Genomic DNA, 22,775 nt, shown 5'->3' with positions numbered 1-22,775 from the left:
CAGCTCCTTAGCTTTATCCATTTCTGAGATTCAAATGCCTTTGACTTGTGTTTTCTAAATTTGTATCCTTTGGCACCGGTCCAGTGAGCCAAACTGACTAGAAAGCGACTGCTAGCTACTACCAAGAATAGAGAAAGTTCCATGCGGTCGCAGTACCTGCTTCCCTATAAATCAAGCTGTCTCTATGTCTTTTGCCTGATCATAGCTATGTGTAATTTTGATAGTGCTGTCGCTCGTAGCCTATAGCCTACTGGTAAAATGCCACCAAATGCTTCTTCAGTGGGGTAGAGTGAGTGCACACCCCCTTGTTCCGTCCCCATTTTTGCTTTCTATCTTGGAAATAGTGTGAAATTAGCCTGGTTCGAGACTCCTGAAGTGCCTCCCGTCCACTCTTCAGATTTGGTTGAGCGATTCAGAGAGTCTGGTTTGCTCTATTCAACGGCGTGTTCTAGCTTGGAAAAACGATCGGGCCAATCAGCACCTTTGTGGACGGGACTAAAGTTTGAACCGTGAAATTTCTTTCACGGTTTTGTATGATCAAACAGCAGAAGTGCCTAATGAAACCAAATGAAAACAAATGTGATTTCTACGATCACGGATGTAAGCCCAAAATTGTCGCATGACAATTGTACTTGGAAAAACACAATGACAGTCAGTCAGCAATGCAATGCACATGATGATTGTACTTAAACTGCATGTCATCATGAGAGGCTCATGTTTTGTTGCCCTATTTAAAAGAATTGCTAAATATTGACAGGCTCAATGTCCAGCTACACAAAGGACAGCAACAGATGGAATATTTGAACTTTTACCATAGCTCTGTCTGCTGATGTAGTCAATCTCAGAAGTGTCAGATTTAAAGTTAACCAAAGAGGAACTATATCTGCTTTGTGATAGCTGTCAGTGTGAATGCTTCTTTAGATTGATAGGAGCTCAGTTGCCATAGTTTCGGGGAACTGTCTTTTAACAGTGTATGGCTTGGTCCATGTGCATGTTTCAGGATGTCTGTGGTCAAGTGTGTTTCTGATACATTTCGTCCTGGGAATCGGAGTCTGATCACGCTCCCCATCCAATCCCTCGGCTGGCTGCAAAATAAAATGATTCAATACATCCAATAAGCTTTCTCTTTCTTTTCATTTCTTTCATTTGAAGCTGGTTGTGTACTGCCATCCTGGGTCAGTCAACCCCATTTCAAGTGGCTCTGCTTCAATCTATACCTTGAATTTCCACTGCAGTTCCTCCTTTCAAAAAGTCACAGACCTCAGCAACGGGGTTTTATCAAAACACAAAAGAGAATAAATCCTTTACAACGATAAGACACACTTCACTGTGTCAAAGAGGATTATTTACAATAATGACATGGCATTGTTAGATCCAGATTGGTGTTTGAAGATATGGCTCTCCATGTGACTGGACAATATGAATCAACTTTGGAGGGACCTCCCGAAAGTACTTGGAGGCCATTATTCAATTATTAGTTGATTCATCAGGTTGTATGAATGCAATGCATTATTAAATACATCATAAAAGATGTAGGAAATAGCTCACATTCCTTGCTCATGAGTTTGAACTATGAACATTAGTGAAAAGAGACAGACAATATAACTGGACAATAAAAATGTCATCCTCCACTCTGGCTCCATTGACAAGCATTAGCCCAATAAGCACAAATGTCTGAAGGATAATGCTCGCATTAGAGCTTGATTCATTCAATGTCCCCATTCATAGCCCTCTGTGAAATAAAGTGAATATTACCGTCTGTACATTACATCCTGCTTTGATGGAATCCTTTCTACAGGGAGCAAATGCACAGCATAGATCACCAAACAAAAAGCTTATATGAAAGGCCCTGATTAGCCTCTTGATTATCCTCTATTCAAATCATAGGGATTAGTCCTCTAATATGAATGGCACTATTAACCTTGGGATTGTGGAACATTTCCAGGATGTTAGGCTTCGTGAATATGTTTCTGTGTGTAATGTAACAAAGGAAATGTAATGTACCCAATCATGAACATGGCCATTGTGGTGGTGCAGCTTCAGCTTGTATATATATATTGATTTTCTATCTCCTCTGCGATAAGAGTGTGGGCTGAAGACATGGTCATGCCTGTGATCTTCATCACTGCTCAAAGACAATTATGGAGTGAGAACTTAAGGGTAGCAGAGGGTAATCCTTTTACCAGGCTCCCTCAGGGCTTTCCAGTGGGTTGCTTGGTTCAAGATATTGACTTCAGCCACTCTTGTCTGGCCCCAAAATTACCTATTGATTTCCCCTTTTGACAGTTGTTAGTTGGAAACTTAATCATGGCGACCTACATTGTCATATAAAGTACATTGTTGTTCAACACTAGCTGCTGGTTCCCCTTGATTTTGCGTCAGTGCTGTAATGGTATGCCACTACCACAAATAGGGAAAATCAATAGAGGTAGTGTACTAGCTCAGTTTTGCTTAACAGACCTTTGACTAACAGCGTTATGCAAATATCTCCATAATTACCTTAAAATAATCAAGTCCTATGGTATAACAGAATTATGTTTTATTCCTTAAGTAATGAAAATGTCCTTTCACTTCTAATAGTTGATGGTCTGTCTAAACTGTAATTTAAACAAGAATTAGATATTGTGGTATTGCTGCAGCTCCAAATTTGAATCCTATCCAACATTAGTTGCTTAGCATACATGCATAGTTTGTGTACTGTTTTCAGGAGGATCTAGAAATATCATAAATAATACAATTAAATAGTGAAAATGTAATGTTGTGCATTTAATTATTTTGAGACCAAACTAAACAATTATGAAATGTGAATTTAAAGGTTAACTATGTCTCCTTCAGTTTTTGAGTAGTGAACCATGGTCTTGAGAAAAAAACAAAAACAAAAACTATGGACGATGCTTTACCATCAGTTTTGCAGGCTGTGCTGCAGTGGAGCAGCATGGAGGCCTAGAGGTTAGAGAGACAGTCCTTCAACCCAGTGACCCAGGATTATGCCTTGTGTTGTCAGGCATCCACCATGCTGAAGTGTTAAATCCCCACCAGCTCCAGGGGTGCTGTTCTGTAGCTCACCCTGACCTCTGACCTCACTGGTAGGGTGCAAGTGAAAAGAGAATTTCCCCATGGGGATCAATAAGGTATCACTGTATTGTACTCATCAACAAACAAAATTAAAAACATTTGTATGTTTCAGTGCAAGAACAATGGAGCAGCAGGTTTTCCAGTGCTAAACATCCAAACACTGTGCGATACCAGCCACTGCGTTTATTCATTTATTTATTTGCTCAAAGGAAAATGTAGATTTGATTATGAAAAGACAAAGATAATTATCACGTGACCTCACATTCTGTTTCGCTCCGTGGAGCGAAACAGAATGTGAGGTCACGTGATCAGGATGGTCTTACCAGGCTAAAAGATAATAGGCAATGATATACAAACGAAAAAAAAGAAAAGCTGATGATGTGAAAAATGCATGAAGCTACTTAGACAATAAGCATGGGGAAAAACACCCATCCATAGACTCAAAGGTGGACGTTAGGGTTTGACTGATACAGATTTTTGAAGGCTGATATTAATACTGGTGATTTTGTATTGAAGCTGACATTAGCTGATATTTTGTGCCAATAATCAATATTACAGAGATCATAAAGAAATCCCAAAGATTCTCTTCGTGGCAGAATGGAAAAGCCTTTGAAACAGCATTTATGCCATCATGTGTCACAAAAACTTTCCACTGAAACAAATACAAATGAAATTGTTTTAGGTGCATACAACAGCTTTTTAAGGCCAGGTGACCCACCCTACCTATTGAAATGGTAGGGGGAAACTCTAGGATCCATTAGGTCTTTAAATAAATTTACAAAAAGACATGATTCAATTAGATGAATAAATTATCGACTTCCACACCGCACTGGAAGGATTTCTCTGGTCAGCCATCTGAAATAAAAACAAGTGCGCTAGCACTTTTTATGTGCTCAGGGGGTATGCATTATTTGAGTGTAACAGCAAATATACACATGCTTCTAAGTCCAGTCGCAACGCCATCTAGCGTCTCATTGGGATTAATCCTCTGTGTACATTCTCACAGATGCACAGACGCACCCACAGACTCCAGCAGCACTGACAAACACACAGAGGCTAGCTCTTACTGAAGTGCTCCGTCCTGAGCACTTGATGATAATAATAATAATAATAATAAAACTACACCCTTCACCATATCATTGGTAAAGACCAATATCCGCTCCTAATGGACATTAGCACTTTTGATAGATGTCTACAAATGCAAGTAGCAAGTAACTTACATGCTATTATATAAATTCAAGTAGCCACGAATTAAACTATATCTGTGTAAATTGACTAAAATTGGGTTCCATCAGACCTCTCTACTTAGCAGAAATAGACAACCTGATTTACGTGATTCCCTTCCTAAAAACAGATGACATTAACATTCAGAGGATCCCCTACTGATGAACACATACCCCCTGGTTAGACCCTCATTTATGCAATTCATCTCTGCAGGAATTTGTCAAGCCTGATGTAAAATGATGTGCTTGTTGGTACCGTTGTGAAAAGATGTACGAGTTGCTTGATCGGCCATGTGAAATGCATTAATCACCCTAAGTGGTCAAAAGGCCTTAACTGGTCTTTGAACACTGAACTGCAGAAATGAAGTGTGAAGCTTACACTTAAAAATACTTTACCACCAATGCGTGACTTGAAGATCTGCTACCCTTAAGGGTCCAGTCAAGAAAATCAAAGCCTTTAGGGGAATGTGGCAGGCCTTTTATCTATATGTGTGAGTAAGTGTGTGAATCAGTTGGTCAATCAATGTTTTTAAATAAAAGAAGAGAAACAAAGGTGGAGGTGTGTGTAGGGGGGTTTGTGGAGCATATGAAATGTGAATAATAATAAAAGTGAATGAAAAGTAATAATCCATAACGTTTTCATGCAAATAAATGTCTGTTTCCATAGTAATTCAGCCTATGCCCAGTCCATGAAACATAAATGGAAGAACTGAGTAGTTAGCATGAGCAGTGATAGTCACCATGGCTGAACATACAAAGAGCCACCTACAGAAACTCAAATTTCATCAACAGTACATCCAAGGAAAAATAAACATATTAATGAATTGCTCAGAGGAAGGCAGGTGTACTAAGAGGAAAGCAGCCGTCTCTGAGCCAAAACTGGAGTGAACATCGGCTTTGCCGTTCCAAGGTGAAAAGCACTCCAAGATGAGAAAGGACTCGAGAGATGCAGATGTAGCTCTTTTTCTTTTGGACTGGTAGGTTTTGCTATTGTTTATTAGCCACAGTCTACATTGAGGGTCTTTATATTATGTTGGGCTAGTGCTTACATGGAAGTTAGCCAAATTTTGAAAGCCACTTTTCAAAGACAGATTTTTGATAATTTGAATAACAGCAAACTTGTCTGTTTAGCTCGGTTTTGTAAATCTTAGTGATAGCTCAGTTAGCAGGTTAAAAGTTCTATCCTAGGTCTATTGCTAACGTCACTGTAAGCAGTTGCTGTCTTTTGTCAATATAACATTATTAACGGACATTATTGACTGTAATAGATATACGGTAATAATGTAAGTAAACAGTTCTCACATTGTTTGATAAAACATATTTGATGTATTTAGCATCTTTTATCATCTCTGTAGACATGGTTGCTCTTAGGCACCGGCTGAAATTCCGATGTTCCGTTATTTATAGTTGCCTCACTAGTCTCGGTAGAAAATCCCAGGCTTGTTTGTTTGGAGGTGTGGCAGATGGTGTCAATCCAGTGATGTCAAAGTACTGGCGACACTGTTGCGAAGTGATTCATATACACTACAAGGTACAAAGCACAGTGTTCATTCCAATATCACAGACATGCTAACATATATGTAGGAGTAGCACAGCAAGTTAGAACATGCTGATGTTGAGCCTTCCAAGAGAACCCCCTCCCCCCCCAAAAAAAAAAAAACATTCATGGTCAATCTCACCGCACCATTAAAGATTTATATTATTTTCCCTATTTTGTGCGGTGAGATGCCTCTCAGCAAGTCATGATATGCAGAATGTATGTTTTCTCTCCCAACTGAATCTTATGTTTTTTATATCCATTACCCCAGGCATTAGTGGGGTGTTTGCACTCTGCACTGAAGCTTGGTGGTATAATAAACTGTTAATTTTTCATACTATCTGACAGAATATCATTATGCTCAGCTATAAAGGAGAGATGGCAAATAAAAGCCTGGCATCCTTATAATAGCCTGCTACACAAGCTTGGTAATAATAATAATTATGCCACTGGGAGGCAAAGGCAAGTGCAAATTTCTCACTGCTGTAATAATGTAAGGTAGTGATGAAGTAGGAATTGGATGGCACGGCCTGTGTAAGATTGTATAAATTCTTAAAATGAGGTAAAGAGCATGCTTTGGCTGTAACATTAATAAAAATTTTTAGGATAATAATTTTATTTGGTGTGCAGTTTAATCAACTAATTTGAGCACACCAGATAAAGTACTCGGTGACTCATTTTGACTCACGTGTATTCTGGAAACAGACAGAGGCTGCTCCTGCCAGCCTGGGAGGTACAGAGTAGAATGGAAAACTAGTTTGGAGATGATATCTGTCCATCTGCAACCATAGAGCTTACAGCTATGACAGGTGTTGTGGCGGACGGCTTACGGCTTACAGAAGTACCTGCAAAGAGATGGCCGAGATAAAATAAATTACCTGGGTGATGGCTGACAGCTTAAGAACACTGCCTCATTTCATTTCATTTTTTTTTTCCCCCACTCAAAGAGCTGTTATCTGGTTTTGTTTGGGATAAGTTGATAGAGATTAGGAGGTTTCTAACTAAATTTGTTTCTCGTTTTACTGCGTTTAGCCGTTCATTTTCTGCCAATAAGTTATTCGGAGCGTTTCGGTGGATGTCTCCCTACTGTTCTGAATGTTATCCAAGCATTCAACCAATCCTTCAGATTAGGGCCAACAACAAAAGCTGAATATGTCCCTCAATGTTAATCTGATTTGAAATGACTGTGTCCTTATTTTATATTGTCTACGCTGTGCCCAGGGCCACCCCTGTAGCCATAACAAAAGACAAAAAAAAAACATTCTTGGCTGGGCACCATCTCTGATTTAACCACATGGTTGTGGTGCCGCAGTGTACTCTGCTTCATTTCTCTCCTTGCACACTCAGCCTGTGGAACTGAGGTTTAAAGGAGAGGCCTTATCAGTATCCTCCAGGTCCTACACCTCCACTGGAGTCAGTATCCTTGGGGGTTAAGGCAGGAGGAAAAATGAGGTCTGGCAGGAGAGGGAAGTAGGAGACAAAGAAGCGCAACGAAGGAGAAATGGAGAAAAAGAAGAACAAGGAGTGAAAGGAAACAGGGAGTTGATAGAGGAAGAGTAAAAACAAAAGGAGACACAGAGAGAAAAGCAGGCAGAAATATGTTGATTGTGGGAGCAAGGTAGTCATCGGTTTCTTGTTCCTGTTGTGAGACCTTCCTTTCTGAATGACAAAGTCGTCACAGTAACCTGCCATCTATTTCAGTGTGTCATCCGTGGGAGGATTAGGATGGTCATCATATACTTTAGAGACTGAAGACTACTCATTGTAATTCATGATATGCTGCAAAAGATGCTTCCACAAAAACATAAGGTTGACAGCCAGTGGGAGGTGACAGTCTGGCTAGTCTGAAATACAGTCTGGGCTCAGGAAAGTGGGGTTAATTGTTTGTTCAGACAATGTGAGTCTTTCTATTCTCTCCCAGATTTAGTACGGTGCCTTCTGTCCTGAGTTGTCATGTGTTTTCTGAGGTAATTGTTCAGCATGTTATTCTACTTACAGGTAGGCGTTGGTTGTTTCAGACTCCACACAGAATCAAAGCAGCTGATGAATGAAATCATGACAATTAATCACTGGATAGGAGCCAGCGCACTGACACTTGGTCCAATTATTCCAAATTGATGCATTGCACACAATTGCTGAAAAATGCATATTTGTAAATGTTATCATTGATTAATTGGGATGAGATTATAACACAGAGAAGAGTATCTTAAGGGAAAATCCACCCTAAGTGTTAAAAAACAGCTATTGGTGATGTACCTTGCATTTCTGGGCCCAGGTGGTGCATTTTTCTTATCTCTGCAGATAACTATCCAAACACAGACAAAGTGAGGTTACGTTGAGATATTTTCACCACAACTACAGTGGAGTTTGATGGGAGAAAAACTTTCAGCTATCTGAAACATCAACAGTAAATGTCAGGTTTTGGTATCAGCCTCTCAGAATGAAAGTGCAAGGGCTTTTCTAGACTCACCATTTTGCATTGACATTCAACAATCATACAGAGAGAAATCCATCGTAGAAGAGGCAGAGAGACCAATTTCTTCACCGTCAATCGCCTCAATCGACCAGAAAGCAATGCAGCCACAAGAAATTTGAGCATTTTGAGTAAGGGGCACGACTCGCATTTTCTCGACGTAAAAACCTCTTGCTACGCGATTGCTATCACTATTGCTCTCTCAATCTACACATAACCCACAGCTGAATGCAACAAGTTCACAGTCATTCTCTGGAGGCTGTTGAAAGTCATTCTGGGAAATGTAGGAAATCAGTAACTGAAGTGGAAGTAGACGAGACAGGTTGAGGGGAAAGTGGGTACACCAAAAAAGTAAATTACAACACTTCATCATAAAATCATAAAATAGCTCCTGAACAGCACTGAACATCATAAATTGATGATATCTAACCGCATAAGAGTATCTGAGGGTGGATTTTTACACTCAAATCCATGAACATTTATAGGCAACAGTGCAGCAATGGGAGGAAATTGAGAAGGGCTGTATGCCATCCACTGTGACGTGACAATTACTACGTGGCGAGGCTGGAACAGTAGAGAGCCCTCCAGCCCTTTGACAGAATCAGAGGTAATGTGGGTCACTGTTAGCGCATTCTAATTTAGACATCTCTCCAGGGGCAGATTACCTAGCACAACACACTCCCAGAATGGCAAGACACATTCCTTCCTCAAATTAGACCTAAAAATATAAGTGGCTCCATCATTTTGAAGAGGTCAAGCCATCCGTGTAGCGGAGGCTGGAAAAAAGACATTTGGGAGCAGTGTGAAGGTCAGTTGGCTGCATTCAATTAAGCAACATGTTTATTTCGAAGGCTACTTCTCCTTTGTGTTTTTAGATTTAGGGTATACAAGATATGGAGGACCAAAACTGACATTGTGAATTGATAAATTTTTGTTTATGTTTATTTAAACATGAAATTTTCAGTGTTGGTTTAATATATTCGTATGCAATTTCTGATAATACTCTATGTAACGTAATTAACTACACTAATCTTTCTGCTCTTTCAAGTGAAAATTGAATATAATTTCTGTCTCACAGCATCATATGAACTGTGCAATCATTTTCAGAGGAGCATAATAGGGAGCGTGAAGTACAGAGAGAAAGCAGTTTTCTCCTTACTTTCACAGACTAAAAAGTTAGCTTTAAAACACTAATAAGAGTCCCAAAAATAAGGGAAAACATGAAAAGAGAGTGGGCAAATAGTACTGTTTTAAGATATTATTGCAAGGTTTTGATATAAGCTTAAAAGCTTTTTCATTACATCTGGGCTCTTTGAAATGCCGGATAATAATTTCCCACCAACTTTGTGATATGAACCAATTCATGGAAAACTCTAGTGGTGATTGTTATTGCAGACATAGAGAATGGAGATTTATATCTCTGTCAACATGTTCATTTTCTGTCTTGTTTATCACTAATCTAGCAGGCACTAAGCATGTATGCACCCACATGCAAATGCGTGTGTGTGTGCGTGTGCGTGAGAGAGACCAGCATTAAAGTTATGAGAGATTTTTTAATATCGTCACATCTCACAAACAGCAAGAAACTAAGGTGACTTTCAGAACACTTGGCAACCTCCCATAATTGCAAGCTTTTATGATGGAGCAAAGCTGCCTTTAAAGGAGGCTCTTAGGGCAGGAGAGACCCAATGAGGGATGTGTCCTCGACGATGGGCGGGAACTGTTTGTTCAAACTGCCATTAGGCTACATTGTTGAGGACATATTGCGGTCATTTATTTGAAACTTGCGACAGCGTCCATTCAATTAGAGAAAATGCCTAATGTCTTGTGAAAGGAACTGGAACAAAATAGCACATCATGGTCCAGGGTCGGTTTTTGCCCTCTAAATTCTGAATGAAGTCATATTTCAGAGAATATTTTTGGAAGGTGGCAATTGTCTTCTAAATTGCTGGTGAAGGCATTTCTAAGAGAAGGTGACTTTTCAGTAATGTCAATGGGAGCTGAAAGTACTGGATGGATCCACAACCTTATTTGCTACCTGGCCTTGAGATAAAGACGTATTCGAGACTTTTTTTTACTTTACAGATGACAGTGTCTGACAAGAAATTGCGGCAATCAATAGAAGCCAATCATTTGCTTACATGCTTTTGTCTTCCCAAAGAAAATCAACACGACTTGCCATCAGTTAACCTAAACAGCTAGGGTGCATATAGGTCAACCTGGAATATTTCAACCCCATTTTCCTGTGGAGCACATAAAGTCTGTCAGACACCCAGTCGTACACAAATATAAATCTGTCCAGTTGAGGGAAACCAGTGGCATCTTGCAGACACATCCCCTTGAAATGACAAGTAGGCACCATGACACATCAAAGTGGTGCAGCAGGTGAGCCAAATCATTAGATTAGGCAGATTTATGGCTTCATGAAACTTGTTATTACCCACAGCGCGCTCCACTGATGTTTAGCCTGATGTCTTTATGAGGGGGCCGTTGTTCACCTTGCCCTGACAGACTCTGTGTGATGATTAGAATACATGGACTGAATATGACTCACCACTCAAGTCAGATGGGCAGAAACCTGTCTGCAGCGCCTAAAAACACATCAGCTACGGTTTCAGATGACCCTGGACTTCAACTTATGTGCGAAGAATACATAAGAATTGACGTCATAATAGAAAGACAAAGGCAATGAATCAAGACTGTAATGGCTTATCAAATGGCGATCGAAAGTTAGCTGTCATACATTTTGCCTGGTCGTAATTTTTGTACAATTTTGTGACTCTCTTGGACAGGGCGTTTGGGTTCAGCCATAAATTCTCTTGTACCTCCAACTCAGGAAAAGTCTTCGTTATCTAGAAACGGCACTGATATCAGACACAGATGTTTTCACCTTCTTTGTGCAGTATGGCTAGCTAATCTATTAGAACAGCTCATGCCTATGGGTTTTTCTTCTGCTCAGAGAGGCTCAACGGATGGATCGCTGAGGCTTAATTTAACACCGCAAACAATGGAAAACAGACGCAAATAACGGCACCCATCATGAGCTTATCAGCCTGAGCGGGGATTACAAGGGAAATGAATCATTAACACTATTGCCACTTGAATGCAGCTAAAGCATGATTGGCAGGTTGAATGCTGGGTGCTGGGAGGAGGAAAGGGAGTGGGTGGGGCTGTGGTCTGATACCCAGTGAAGCGGGTATCATTATCGGATAAGAGCTCCAGGAGACCCAGCCAAAATGACCCTCTTTGTGTGTGAGCGGAAGAGAGAATAGAATGAAGGAATGGATAAACGGGAATTAAAGAGAGAAAGACCGAACATGAGTTAAACTGCATATCCAGAAGATACACAGAATAGAATCAGATACACACTGACATTTGTTCCAAGGTCCATGAACTGATTCTGTCCCAACAACGTACTGACAGCAGGTTTCGAATTGTGATCCTGCCCTCTTCTATTTATAGTTCACTTTGTGTTTTTCGGTATTGAGAGAAAGGTTTTCAGATGTGTATGGCATGGCATGCACTGCGACCCCTGGCTCCCCTCTCCCAATATGACACCAGGTAGATTTTAATGGCTTTATGGAAAATAGTGGGGTGCCACGCTGGTGAAGGGGATTCTGGGTCATGGAGGGATTTGTTAAGTTATTACAGTGTCTGGAGCAAGGCCCTTATCGGCACCTGCCAAGTCTTTGGCGGACCCAGTGGGATTGCACTGACCCTGGTGGAAGTAATGGATATTAGAAAATCTTCCCACTGTGAAGGAGGGGGGGATTGGGTGACAGAGCAGGGAAAAGGCAGAGAGGGAGGAGAAATGGATAGAACCTCAAGGACACAAAGCTACAATATAGCGGCACTATAACAGAGGAAAGATCTCTCCTTCAGAGAAGGAGGAGAGTTGGAGAAAACGCTGCGCTAGTGTATTACAAAGTAGAGCTACTACGTCACTCCCTGTAGGACAAGACAATGGATGACAGCCACAAGGATGCATGGATATAACTGTGGTGTGTACAATTAGAAATGACTATGGAAATGGTTGACTTGCCAGTTGATAAAAGACTTACAGGATTTGACAGTAAACACACATTGTTAACAAATTTTGAAGACCTTTTTTTTTACATTTACATTGTGTGGAAACAATGGACAATGCGTAATGGATTTAGATATTGAATCACATGTGGTATGTTTTACAAAGAGAGTCCTGCCCTTTAAAGTCCCCATGAAATGAACTCCCATTACGTTTGCTTCCTGGAAAACAGAGTATGCTGTTTCCTCATGCTGCACTAGTAGGCGTAAATATAAATTTCTAACCAATAAAACCATCAGATTTTTTAACAATCCCGCCCCTTTGCACCCTTCCCATCAAATAAAAGTCCCTTTCTCTTCCTGACTCATATTCCATTGGTTTAGACTTTTGAATGATCCCTCACTGCATTATGCCCCGCCCCAACATCCTGTTTCAACAGGAAATGCATCAAATCCAGGAAGTAAAGATGCCATTTCATGGGGTCTTTAAGAATTCATGTATGTAAACCCATAACTGAATTGTTATACTGTACTAAAAAACGGACTTGTATGCTGAGAGTCCACAATGTGACTGCACTTCATTATTGATGCCACATTATCGACAAATTGTGTGAAAAAAATGGTGGTTAGCTACAGTCAACCATGGATCCCAAGTAAATAGACACTACACAATTTTCAAATCATAAATACTCAGGAAATAGATGGAAAAAAAATGATTAAGTCATCTTATGGAACAGGAAGTACCTAATAAGTACGTTCAAATTTCAATTTACTTTACATGGACTGAGAAATCTGCCCAACACTGCCTGCATGTTGCCGCTGCATGTTGTCTATCTGTGCAACTGTCTGGCATAAATGAAGACAGAATGTTAGTGGTGACAATGCACATATCAGACAGGAACACGATGAGACCACTCACAGGGGGGCTGGCTTTTACACAAGCGCTTTATTATCAGAGGTTGCCCTCCTCCAAGGTCAAAACCACAAACAATGCAACTCATTTGCTTACAAATGCACTTCAGTCATCCACAGCACTGTATGAACAGCATTGCGTAATATATTCAAAAGCAATATGGGTCGAACATCTCTTTTGATTAAGGCTTGCTTTGAGAAAGAAAAAAAAAACGCAAACCAGGCCAAACAAATCAAAGCCGAGCATAAATGTTTCAGAGCTTGTCATATCTCCTATTGGTTCCAAGAGTAAAATGCCTTCCCTTTGCTTTTATGCTAATCTTACAGCCAGACACAAAATGATATCCAGTGGATGGACTGTCAGGAAGGAGGTAGGATAAAGTGACTCCTTACTGCGATGCAAAAATAGACCAAGGAGAAATAGTTTCTTTGGTGTTGTAGATGCTTTAATGTTTGTCTGTCATTATACGTCCTGTGTGGATCTGGGCTGAGAGCTGACAATGTTTAAAGATCAGGCCTGGCCCTACTGCGGAGTAAACACCAGAGCATCACACCTCGAACAGAGCTGATGTTCATCATTCAACGGTCTGGTAGGATATTGACTAAATGTAGCGGCTTAGATGGAAAGCGCATTAGGACACTAAGTTAAATCCATTGTCTCCATTTCTTGCTTTCATACGCCATGTTCCAAGGGTAGAGGGAGGCAAAGGGATTGAGAGGGGGAGAAAGACGCATAGTTTTGCTTTGGAGATTTGAAACCTAGAGGATAGAGGGGAATTTTTCTGTCTGCACTTTCTTGTAAGGAGAAAAAAGAAAAATTACCCAGCAGTAAATAGATGAGTTCGATAAGGCCTCCTAAATATAAGTCTTATCTCTCTCTCAATTTGAAACAGCCATGGAAGAAATAGGCCACGTTGTCACTCAGGCTTTTAATTAAGAACAGAGAGAAAGACCGTGCGTGTGTGTGCGTGTGTGTGCGTGTGCAGTGTGTATGTGTGTGAATGCACATATGCGTTCCCAGGAGAGTGCAGTATTAAAAACATTTATACGCAGTTATGATTATCACCTACAAATGACCTCTCTCTTACAACACTCATTTTTCTTCTGGTTCAAATTTTCCTCTTCCATCTCTCCTGTCTGTGTATCACGCTGGGCGAGTGAGACAGAGACAGAGAGAGCTGACATGACCCTGTGTCTATTAATCAGCGACTCAGCTAGGCTCACATCACCACATCAGATAAGGCTGCCTGTTGTCACACAGGTGGAAGTAATGGCTGGGAAGCATCCAAGTCCGATAGCGGCTTGTCCGAACGCCGAGATGTGGACTGACAAAGACCCGCGCGAGGCCTGGAAACAGAGAGCCACTGTCAGGCCTTTTGACTGATATCAGCTTGAGTGAGGGAGTGCAAGTGAAGAGGAGGAACGAGTCGAAGCAGACAGATAACACCGTGGCCTAAATGTGATTATGGCTCATCATCAGCGAGGGAGCGCTGGTCTTAACATTGATTTGTGCCATCTTCTCTTTATCTGAGCCATGATAGAGATGATGTATTAGGACTAGGCTGTAAAACAAGGCCCCAAAGTTTTTTGTCGTCAGGCCCAGTAGGGCAAAAACTCCTGTGCTGAAGCAGGAGATGCAGTTAAAGCTGCACTAGGCAAGATTTTTATGTAAAGCTACACCTGTCCTATCAGCCTAAATCACAAAGTGGGGCTGCAACAGGGAAGAGTGCCCCATCCCTCCTAATAAAGACCCCCTAATTGAGTCATCCTATGTGCCCAAATGAAATTCTGGTGCTGGGTATGTACACTTCTCAAAGCAAATCGAAACTTAAACTTAAGAGCAAAATACAAAACTGCTTCCTAAATAACAGCACTGTGTCAAGAGAAAGCCAACATTAGATCTTTGCCTCTCTCATCCCTTTGGTATCCTTTGGTATAAAGTGATCACAGACTGGCCGGTTTGGTAAACATGAGCATGCTGTGTGGAGTTTACTGATGTCATGTTGTATGATTTTTAGGTATTGAAGTTAAAGTTTTACCTCTCGTTGACATTTGGAACCGCCAACGTGCAAAGTTGCCTAGTGCAGCTTTAACAGTATTTTTTATTATTTTTTTGTACTTTATATATCCAGGGAAGATTTTCTGCACACATTCTCTTTTTCAGCAATTCCCTGCTTCTAATTCAAACAGATTGACTCTTATATGTCTTATGCTTTTCCAGATGTTTGTCTTAGCCTATATCATTCTGTTCTATGGTTGATTGTTGATCAGTTAGATCTAGTTAGGCTCATTTTCTGTAAAGTCCTTTGAGACATGCATGTGATAAAGGGCTATATAAACAAACAAACTTGACTCACTGAAGCTCTACTGGAGCAGCTTAGGGTTAGGTGCCTTGCACAAGAGCATCTTAACAGGAGCTGTTGAGGAAGGGGAGAGAATTACTCATTACCCATCATGATTGTCCTTGTTGGTTCAGCAGTCACAGTTACATCTGTGTTGCCACCAGTCACAAGAACACAAACCTCTGGGATCCACCAGCATCCAGGTTATTTTTTTCCCTGCAAGTCTGCACATCATTGATGTTTGCATGATACACTTTGTCACAATGGATAGTTTCTACAGTTTTTCTCTTCATTTCTCTGTCATTTTCTTGTGATGACAAAAGACCTCAAAGGCAGCTATTACCTTTTTTCTCCCTCCATTTACCATTTGTTCAACTGTGCAAACCCCATTGTTTTAATTTCATGCAAGATGTGGTTTGGTGTTTTGGTTAAATCAGAAATATATTCAATACTGAAATGCATTCAGTTTTTCAGAGTTGAAGGTGGAAGCAAAATTCACGTCAAGTACACATCTTTAATCAATCAAACATTGCCTTCATTTTGTGTGTTTCTTGTGTAAGTACTTAAATGAGGCCAGGATGCAGAGCTTAAACGAATCAGACTCCTTGATGTTTTGGAATGTTTCATCTGTGGACTGGAGACAAAATTTACATTTGCATGCTTGCTGAAACCACCCACTCCATATATCAAGCCACTGGGTGATCAAAAGTCGAGTTAATAGGGATACGGCACAAGGGGGAGTTTAATTACTAACCTAAAATACTTTCAAATGATGTTCGGGCTGTTGCTGTTGCTGGAAGCCAGTGTCTGGCAGCGGGGAAAGGCTGAGTTTAAAGAATTTCTGAGTCAAAGTAGCTGCTGTATTTGTGTTGTGGGATTTAGAAAGCAGCTGGAGCGCAGATCAATAAGGTGTAATAGGTCTGGGAATGAAACGATGCCAAGGTGTCCCATGTCAATGAATCTGCTTATCTGTGTCTGCCAAACTCCAGTCAACTAGCCCATGCTTACTCACCTGTAGATTAGTGATACTGAACTGGAGAGCAGGTAGGAGCCCTAAATAAGGCCTGGACTTCAACTCTGTGCCCTTGATTTATCTATAGACCCACCGGTATTTCTCCAGAAGCAGGTTTAGATACTGTATATGGAGTCAGCACTGAGAGGTTATGGTAAAGGGTTAAAGGAATTATTTTTTGAGTCCATTACACTGTAGCCTACAGCAAAGGAAATATCATGAGGAAAAGTGCCAGGGTGAGTGTATCAGAACTAATCCTAGTCTAAGGATTACAAACCTAGATTAGAGGTTTGTGCTGGCATCTGTCCTGTTATTTGTCTACTTTAGTAACTGTGTGTGTGTATGTTGCTGTGGGAGTGAAACACATCATGGGGAAACGTGTTCACAACCTCCAGCCATCGCTTAAACACTAAACTGTAATACTTATACCTGACGGGCATTATATTCCATAAGACACAACTGAATGTCAAGTAACAAATGACCTATTTTGAACATACCCCCAATCCTTTCTCCTCCTTTCTTGCGCACCTGCATCACATGCATGTATTGCACTGGCGCCTTTGAGGTTGTACCATTGTAAAAGGCAGGCGAAACCCTCTCCTGGCACAGTCCGATAAGGCATGAGAACATGCACCCTGCTATTCTCTTATCACTCTGACATGCTCAAAACGCCCCCATGCCAGTGCTGAGCGTGACATGCGCAGCCCAGCATTATTAGTCTGATAGGAATAGGCTCTTTTATTCAAGGACGTGACGAACATGGCAAACGCTGCGAGCCCGAGCCACCGTTGTCATTACTCTAAATGAGTTTTCCCTTCTTGGAGCAGGGCGGCGTGCCGTGGTAGGTCTGACTGACAACGTGAAGCCAATGGTGAGTGGCGAGGCAAATTGGAGAATGAGTGACAGGTTGACACCCGTCGACCCCGTGGTAGGAGCAGGTGCTGATCTTCTGGCCTGTCTCATTTGACGGCTTATGGTGCTGATGGAGAGTGTTGGAGCTTGACTTGAACTGATCGGTGCTGATATGGTCAAATATGCACTAGAAAGTACCAGTGTTTATTTATTTATTCACTTTTACTGTCCTGTGGCATTGAAATCCTTGATATAGTAATTTCTTCTGGATCACCCATCAGCCCAAATGTACCTCAAATGTAGTCTGGAAGCCACGTATCCATGAAATAATTGTCCTGTGTTTAATCTTCCAGGTGTGAAAGCAGTAGACATCTTTATTCATTGGAATTCCCCAGTCTCACTAGTAACTGCTTTAACAAGGACAGATTATCAAACTCATTTTGAAATGACACTTTAACACATTTTCAGTCTTTCTAATTAAACAGGTTACTGTGTTATGGGTGTTTATAAGGCTACCTTAAGTTAGACCAAACACTGACTGATAACTGATATGATTCTCTGATTCAGACCTGATCGATTAGAGGTATTTCTATTGAGGAGCTGCCCTCTTGAGGTAGTTTTAAAATACCTGCAGTTGTCCTTGGCCAGGCTATGTCTTTCTTTGACAAATAAATAGTGACTTGGATATTATGGCAGGCAAGCTGCTAGGTGTGTTATATTCACAAGCTTTGTTGTGGGTCTCAGCCTTTTATTGCTAGGGGTTGCTCTCTAACAAGTTTTCAGCAGACGTCTCAGATTAGTTTTTTTTCAGCCTTAATTAATGTGTGAGCCACAACCAAGTATTGACCTTGATAAGCACCCTGGGCCTAAACCCCCCCTTGACTGTTAAGTGTTTTTACCTTAGCCATTACTGTATGCCTCCATACCACTTTCAAGAGTCACAATTGTATGTGTTTTAGTGCAATGTAATAGAAATACTGCACTTTGACTGCAGTTTACCACTCGTGGATAAAATTGTTGCAAGAGTAACAAGGATGAACTACGAATGGCGTTTTAAGAAATCATCGATAGTTAATTCATATTGGAGGGGTAGGATCAGAATTCGGGAAAACACAAAAGATTCCGTATATTGTGCTGGGAGGTTCTGGGAGTTATCGCCAATGTGAGGGGTTTCCAGAAGCTAGAAGGGATAAGAGGATTTAAAAAAAGGGATTTAGGTAACAGAAGATGAGGAAAAAATGATAGAATCGAAGTATTACAATTCAGTTTTTAAATAAAAGGTGTGAGATAATGGTAATATGATAGGAACCAGCTTTCTCTTTAAGGTGTATAGGTTGTGCATGATGCTAATAATGTAGATAGCAATGTACAAAACCCTGATCTTAAGGAGATTTGCAGAGATTCCTAAGTAAATTAACAATATTTACATAGGATTTAAGAAAAATTAAAGAGCAACAGCTATTATATATTTGCCTGGTGTGGTGTTTGCATTGGAAACTGCATAGAGTGGAAAATGGCATAAACCAATGCCTCTGGCTTACAACAAGTATACTAAATTGCAGATTGCAGTTTTAGTTATACAAACATTTCTTGGAAGCAGAGCTGCTCTGGAGGCAGAAATAATCTCATTGGTTGAGTTAAACCTGAATGGGTGGAGCCAAATAACCAGAGTTTGTTTGGAGCCAACTGGCAATTTGCAAGGAAGGAGATCTGGTCAAAATATACATGAAATATACGAATAACCATGACTTCTGTTTTTCATTCTTTCTTGACCATGGTATTCATGATCTTAGAAGGTCAGGCTACCTAACTAGCTTACCTATCTATAGCTTAGCTAGATCTATAGATTTATAGGCTAGTTTGAATTTACTAGGTTAACTAGCTAACCTAGAGTATGGCTAGATTGCATTTTTTAGTAGCAAGAGTGCTAGGCTTCATAATAATAGCTGCCTCATCTCTTACCCCTTGCCTTTTTTACTGGGCTTCAGTCTAACTTTGCTTAGCCAGAAAAACTGAATCTTTGGCTCCGTCCATTGAGGTTTACACAACCAATGAGATTATTTCTGCCTCCTGTGCAGCTCTGCCGCCAAGAAATATTTGTTTAACAAAACTACAATCTGCTACTGAACCATCAATAAAGGGAATTTCCTACAGAAATGTCTCTGACTTCTGATATTGACTTATGATATTTGAATATCACTGGGAAAAAGCAGTATTATATTATGCAACATGTTGCAGTGGTGGTGATGGGGGAGGGGGGGGGGTGCAGGTTTTTTAATTTGCTTAGATTTAAACATGATCTTTTGCATTGATTGTTTCAAGCCTGTACGACAACAGTCATGAGAACATGGCCTGTATGTCACTGCAATCATGTGAACATGTTTCAAATGACCACACATGACTGATTTCATGCCGTACGTTCATGTCTTGGAGCAACATTCCATTGAATCTCTTCCACCCGTTTTGCCCTCTGCATTGACCAGTGACATACAAACATGCACAAACAAGCAACTTTAAGGTTATTTAAAGGACAGTGATCAATAATGCTCCTGTAACTCCTACTTAATCTCCATAATGAGCTTCATTGCCGCAATTAATCATGTCTTAGCAGCTAGTGCCCAGCCTCCCAGAAGAATGCTGGCAGAATAAAGGCCAGGTCCAACTGGTACTGCCCACAGCTGACTTCACATGGCTCCCATGCTGTGCAGACCTTCGGGGACAGCCTGATCTAAGAATTAGACCGACCTCTTGAGTTGGGTTGACAGTTGTTTGATTGTGCATATTGACTCATTTGATCAAGTAATATATCAAGGGCGTATTCAGAAATAGCCTAGCAATGACCACCAATGGATAATTCTAATGTCTTTGCATAGTGTTATGCTATCTTGTTAAATTACATTATTAGTCCTTTTTATAGTGTTAGTCTCTTGTCCAATTGAATATTCTCCTATGAAAAACAACCAAACAGTCATATATACAGTTACAGTATAGTCTACAAACCACAAAATAGTGTATGCATATCAGAAAAAAAGAAAACAAAAAGATAAACCTGGCTCTGTCACAATACAAATAAGTGTGCAATTTCTCCTCAGAGACTAACTTTTCAGACACCACAATAGTTGCACTGAAGATGAAAGGTATCTATATTTGATAATGCAAAACCTCTGTACTGTTTGTTAATTATTAATTGAGCAGAAAACCCATTCTGAATATAATTCCTTAATCATCCACACAATGCTGTTCTCTTTGATTTGGTAAATCCATGGAAATGCCACTTTTATCTTAACACTTCTTGCTACTGCGGCATTAATAACTTATCTCTTCCAGACACATTTCTTTCAGACTCAGACCATGTGGTCGGGGATATTGTGTTTTCATGTGTATTAAAACGTTCCTGTGTTCCAAAGGGAAGATTAGCCCATGTCAGTTAAGATTATCCACCAAAACGTACGCTTTTCTGAAGTCTGAAAATCTCCACCTTTGGTTTATGTGTGGCACCGCCAGAAGGCCCAGAACTGTAAAACTGATAACACATCTACTCACCTCAATCAAGCCTTTCTCTTGGGGAGCTTTCACAAATGGATACTCAGTTGTTCTGAATCTGCTGCTATATCTGAGCAGGCAAAACGAGTGAGGCAGGGCGGAGAAGTAGCAGGAGGAGGAAGAGGCGGACGGTGCGAGACCTCTTATGATGAACGATTCAGCTGCATTTAGAAAACTATTGATTCTGTCCCGGGCCTAATAGAAGGTGATGATGGCATGGAGGTGAATCCATTACCGGGTTGGAAGCTGCGTGGGGTACGCAGAGGGCTAATGTGTGTCCTTTCCCATTTGTCATCACCACCATATACGCAACTGGAGGAGCATGTAAGTGTGGCATAAGGGTCCGCTCCTGTCCTCTACGCCTGGAGGTGGCGATGGGAGAATTGTCTATTAATCTCAACAGCCAGCCCAAAAGGCCAAAAACGACACTCTGCCATTCTACGTCCTTCTGCCTGAGGAATCTCCACCTCAAAACCCAGAAAAAGAAAAAAAACGGGAAACAAAGCAGCTGTCTTTACTCAGCCAAGCTCCTCTCTGTCCCTATTTAAAGGAGTGCTCTGCTGGCTGGGAGCAAGGAAGATGACCCCACACAGCAATCAATAAGTCTTCAGGGACAGCAAGGAGTCTGTGAACAAACAAGCACCTCTCATGACACAGTACAGTATACAGTAGCCCATGTAGCCTTACCTTTTAGAATGACAATCTCTAGCGACCTGTTAAATGTGGAATCTCTTTTTGTATTATGTTTTATTGACCCAAGATGAATACATCAAAACATCTTTTATTGGCAGCCTGTTGTTGTTCTGGTGCTGAAATTTCTTGGAAACTGTTTGCCTTTGGTATTGAAAGACTGCTGGCCAAGCTCCGTGAGACACATATTTGACACACCAGTTTATGATTGTAGGATCAATAGCCTATTATTGTTCACTTATGCATAAAAACTGAACTCAGGCAAACAAACAATCCATTATAGGGTCAGTGCAGGAGACATCTGGTCACTGACAACAAGGTTAAGGACATGAGAAACAAACAAAGCCCTCTGATGTGTTGGCTTTTGCCATTTCGCTGGCTTTGCCATAGGCAGAGTACAGAAAAACTGCTCCAGTGTTTCCAAGAAGGTCTTGTGACATTTGATTACAAAGCCTTTTGGGAATGCCTACATGCCTTTTCCTGAGTCGTTTGAAGTGTTCATAGCTCAATGGGACTGTATCAACAGCGGCTGTGAAGTCTCGACAGCCTTTTCATTTAAAATCCAAAAGGGTGCGTGATTCTATCTTGAAATCTTTCGACTAACCCTCTGCCTCATGCTTAAAAGAGAATGAGAGACTATAATGCTGGATCCCCATTCTCTCTCCCATATATTTGACTCTTATGGCACCTTTCGAACATATTCTCTCAGTACCGACTGCATCAGCAATGCTGGATTAGGGTTTCAAATATTGGTTTCCATTACCCGAACTCCTGTGTTAGTGATATGATAAACTGCTTTAATCATTGCAGAATTTGTATTATTTGCTAATGAATGTGGAACATTCCATTTTATATCTCACTATGCAGTGTAGTGGGATAAGTTCACATCACCCAAATCATTACTATCATTACTGTTGTTCCTTTTCATGAGTCTAATTCCACATTCTGTGCCTTTGTACAGGCTGTTCCCCTCTCTTTATCTTAACATGCAGCCGTTTGCTCAAGGGGATAGTATTTTTAGCACTGGAAAAATGTATGCAGCTTATTTACTGCCATCATATCATCAAACTGTCAAGAAGCATCTTTTGCAGAC

The sequence above is a fragment of the Centroberyx gerrardi genome, chromosome 12, assembly GCF_048128805.1.
Source record: "Centroberyx gerrardi isolate f3 chromosome 12, fCenGer3.hap1.cur.20231027, whole genome shotgun sequence".
Taxonomy (NCBI): Eukaryota; Metazoa; Chordata; class Actinopteri; order Beryciformes; family Berycidae; genus Centroberyx; species Centroberyx gerrardi.
This window is presented reverse-complemented; position numbering follows the sequence as displayed.